This window comes from Merops nubicus, unplaced genomic scaffold (genome assembly GCF_000691845.1).
Source record: "Merops nubicus isolate BGI_N331 unplaced genomic scaffold, ASM69184v1 scaffold8763, whole genome shotgun sequence".
Taxonomy (NCBI): domain Eukaryota; kingdom Metazoa; phylum Chordata; class Aves; order Coraciiformes; family Meropidae; genus Merops; species Merops nubicus.
The window spans coordinates 26,355-31,092 of record NW_008599521.1 but is presented as its reverse complement, the minus strand read 5'-3'; positions in this window follow the sequence as shown (position 1 = coordinate 31,092).

Here is a 4,738-nt window from a genome sequence, read left to right as displayed (position 1 = left end):
GCTCTTTCTGCACGGAGGATAAGTATTAATTGGCCGTGTTTTCTTCTGGCAGTGAAGGGTTAACCTCGGAAGGGAAGGAAAGCTGCTGCTGTTGTTGACCCTTTGTCTTGGAAATGTTTGTGGGAGTCGATAGGGCTGGGGATTCAGAAGGGCTTTGGAAGGCTCTGGATCAAAGTACCTTCTGAATTTCATGGGGCTCTTTTCTGCAGGCATCGCCAGGAGGTGTACCCGTGGCTGAGGCTCTGGGAGAGGAGTCTGCACACCTCAGATTAAAATGCTGTGCTACTTGGTTTTGAGTCTCTGCATTCAATACTAAAATGTCAATTAATTTGTGTTTCCTGGTAAAATAAGCAAATAGGCTCTCTAGGCTTTACTATGTTTTTGTTGTTTTATTCTGTTCTTGGTTGCAGGTGGGAAGACTGACTCTGACTTGATGTAGAAATAGCTTATTTTGAGTAGGTAAAGCTGTTAATAAATTCACTTTTCTCCTCCATTGTACTCCAGTGGAGTCCTGTGGAGTTAAAACCATTTATCTTGTTAAAGAGGGTTGATTTTAACAACTAAGCTGTGGTGTGGCTTGTTACTGAGACTTAAGGGGAACATCTGTCAAAATATTTTTGTCATGAGCGTCTGTGGTGTTGCAAATGTCTAACGTAAGCTGGGTCACCTGAAGCTCCCATGTGGGAGGACTGGCACATTTATTTAAATGTATAATAAACTGTTTCAGAGGAGGTGATCTAGGGGATGGCAACAGGGAACCTAAAGGATAAGGGAAAACCCCAAACTGGTCTGTAACCAAGTGCTCTCTTTTGCAGCAGCAGAATAAGAGGGAGGATACTGGTAATTATTTTTCAAACAGGTAAAAACATTGTTTGGTATCTACCAGTTTCCTTTAAAGCTTAACAAAAAAAAAATTTTTAGGAGATTATTACCTGTTGACTTATTACTATTGTTGAACTTTTTTTTTGTAGTGAAGGAACTCCCAGGTAGAGAGTTTGGAATGAACGTGAAACGTGTGGTATTTCAGGAGTGACAGGACACAGCAGTGAAGGTACCTTGCTCTGATCTGGGCTTCGAGCCTGATTCTGAATGTGTGCAACCAAAGCTGAGTGTTCTTAGGTACCAGTGCTGAAGTTCATTTTGGTTTTTAATTCTTCTGGGGAGAAATGGAAGCAAGGTTTTCAGTGTCTCAGCATAGCTTCAGAGGCGTGATTTCAAGTCTCCTTCTGGGCTGAAGCTGATACTTTGTCAGCCCTTCTGTGAGTGGCTGTCAAGCCATCTGGGTTGGAGCCTGGGAGGTGGTGGTGTGAGACTGGCTGGTGCCATGTGCTCCTCTGTGTTGCTCCCCAGGGAAGGAGGGGGTTCAGGCTGGCAGGACAGGCTGTCTGCTCCAAGGAGAGGGTGCTGGATCAGGTGAAGCCAGTGGCCTGAGCAGTCTGGTGTGAACTGCTGTCTGTGGTTACTGTAGAGTGGAGGTACCTGTGTGGCTCCAGTGCATCTAGAGCAGTGAACCATTCCCATGGAGAACAGCTGTGGTTTAATGTGAAAATATGCTAAAGCAGCAGGATTATGTATGCTAAACTTTTAGGTATTTCTAATTCAGTTACACTGCTAGTTGAAGAAATAGTTCAATCTAAGCTGTATCAGTTTGGCATTTTTATTCATGCTAGTGCAAAAGGTTTGGATGTGCTTTTTTCAGGAATTAGTGGATAGCAACTCTGACAGGTACCTCTTTTTATTCCCATGGCAGCAAGTTCTCTTTGCCATCATCACTGTTACCTCTTAACATTCACTTACTTTGTATGAGATCTTTTTATCTCTCCTAGTTCAACATGAAGTACAAGTTAAAATATGCTGTCTTCTAAACCATAAGAAAAAGTGAAAAATAGATGAAAAGGTCTATTGACATGCCCATTAATTTCTTTCATATAGCTTTTTTTTTAGGTTTAATAAAGCTGTTTAATTAGACCAACTTCCATAAAAGTCTTCAGAGTTTTAAACAGGACTGCTTCAGGAGTTAAAATTTGTATTTCCCTTAAGTTCATGTTCAGCAGAAAGATTTATCCCCCCACTGTAAAAGCTGTGTAGCTTATCTGTTTGTGTTGAAGCTCTGCAGTAATACTGTTCAGACTTGGAAAGCTGTGTTATGCTTGAAGGCTTCTCATAGTAAAGTGAGTACTAACACCTATTGTCAGATTTTCCTTGGGAACTCCTCATGTGCTTTCTAGCAGTGTTACAAAACCTGCCAGTCTGAGTTACTCATCTCTGCTCTTTAATGGGCTGCAGAGCCTAAAGATGTTCTGGATTTTAGTTCCTTTGTCTTCTCCTTCACTGCTTTTTCAGGAAGTTAAACCTTATTTAGCCATTTGTTACTCAGGCCACCGTGGGCTAGAGTGGCTTCTCTACAAGTGATTTAATCCCGTTCTAGAGGAGTGTGTAGTGTTTTATTCTGTGTGGTGGGGAGCTGGGAAGTGGTTGACTTCAGCTGGTTGGCTGTGTAAGGAATGCAGTGTTACATGGTCCTGCATTAGGAGGAGCTGTTGGCTTGCCAGCAGTGGAGCATTCATCTCTGTGGATGCTGAGAAAGGAGAATTGGCCCAGCTGAAAGGTTGTGAGGTCAAGTGAGAAGCTTAGAACTTGTGTACCCAGGGCAGAACAGCAAGGCTGTGTGACCATGCACAGGAGAAATGTGGCTGCCAGATGGGGAAGTCATGATGCTCCTCCAGTTGTAAGGGCTGAGGCTGCTCTTGGAATGCTCTTTCCTGTTAATCTTGTTAATCCTAAACCTTGACATCTGCTTTCCCCAAATTTCTCAAAGACATTGAGAAACTCTATGATAATCTGGCAGTGGGCTGCCAGAGTGGTAGAAGCTTAGCCTGTAGCTACTCTGAGGAGAGAATGAGGGAACAGCTCTTCTTCTTCTGGCAGAAGAGGGCTAGTAGGTCACTGGAACAGGTGTACTGAGAGGTGCTGTGGAAACTGGAGGTTTCCAGGACTTGGAAAGAGTCATGACTGACCTCTCCAGTGCTGGAGATACCTGCCCTAACTGGGAGTTGGACAGATAACCTCCACAAGTCCTTCCTGCCAGGCACTCCAGTGCCCTGCTGTTAACTGCTAGGGCACAGCTCTCAGGACATCAGCCGAGAGCAGCACAGTAATGAAAGAAATTTTATGGTAGCTGAATTACCTACTGGGCACACTGAAGCTCTCCAGGACAGGTTTTACTGGTGAGGTGGCAGATTTACTCAGTCTGTAGTAACTTGAGCAGATCACAGCAGATATTTGATTGCATGCTTGTCTTAATTCTAACAGCGTTCACTTGGGAGCCTGATAGTTTGATTTAAAGTTGCTTCATCTGCTACAGGAGATTCCCAAAGCTGCTCTTTCAGTCACTGATTTGTTATTTTCTAGTTTTGCAGAAATTGCATTATTTGTGTTTCTGTAAGGTCTTAATATTTAAGAGTGTGTAATTTATTCAATATCATTTACATATTTAAAAAAAAAAACACTTTCATTCACCACTTTTTTTTCCATAACATTCTGTAGAACTAAAGAGGAAGAAATTCTGCTCTTGAGAGAATTGACCACATGTGTGGCACAGAACCTCTGCATGCCAGGCTGCCATGTGTGCCAGGCTGCAGTGCAGGTCACCAAAACACTGGCTGGTTCTGGTTGTGGTGTGGGTGGGAGACCTCCTGCAAGGCAGGGTAGGCAGTGGTGGTCATCGTGGGGACGGGTACCCCACAAAATGGAGAAAGACCTAGTGGAACAAAGTCTTTTTTGTTCAGAACAAAGACTCTTCCAGCAGTCAGGTGTGTGGGAATGGCCAGAGATGGGCCTGGAGCCCCTGGAATAGGCAAGGTGAGGTTGAGTGGGTCTGTGGCAGAGCTGAGCTGCACTTCCAAGTGGATGATGTGCTGTGTCGTCCTCCCTCCTCTCAAATATTTGGAAGCTGGAGGCAAGAATGCTGCAGTGGAAGAGAGCCAAGCGTTCAGGCTCCTGGTTCCACTAGAGACCAGCAGTGAATCTGCCAGCAGACCATGGTTTGCTCAGTGTGTTTGACTGACTTGGATGCAGAACTCACAGCTGAACTTCCCCAAGCAAGTAGCTGTGGTGATCTTGGGTCTTGTCCTGGTGAAGGCTACCACTCTTCCTCTCTGCTGGCCGCAGGGGAGGCAGGGTGTGCCAGCTTGGCCATTTGGAGCCTTGGCATGGGGTGTGGAGCAGACTGCAGAGGGGGTCAGGAGCACTCACGTGCAGGGCAGAAGAAAGCCACTGGCTAGTGCTGCGAGCTTGCAGTGGTAGATGTTTCACTGAATTCATGCATAAAATGCTGTGTGAAGGAAAAAAAAATATATATACCAGCACTAATTTTCTACTGTGTTTTTGTAGTTGGAATGTTGGTCTTTTTCTCAGTCTGGTAGATGATGTGGGCTGTTATCTGAGCAAAGGGCTTGTCTCATCTCTTTGTAGTCCTGCCTTACATTCACTGGAGCTCTGAGATTCCTGTCAGCTGGGAACACCATGGTGTCCTGCATGATGGGGGACACGTGTTCTCCTTTCTCTACCCTAAAGCAAGCATCCTGCTGTCCTCTAAAATACAGTAAAACCTCAACTCTTTTATCTGGGGCTCCCGTAGAACACCTGGAAAACAGCAGGAGGAAAGGATGACTGTCTTACATGCACTTCCCTATACTGCTACCTAAACAAACTCTTAATTTTCCTCTTGCAGGAACAC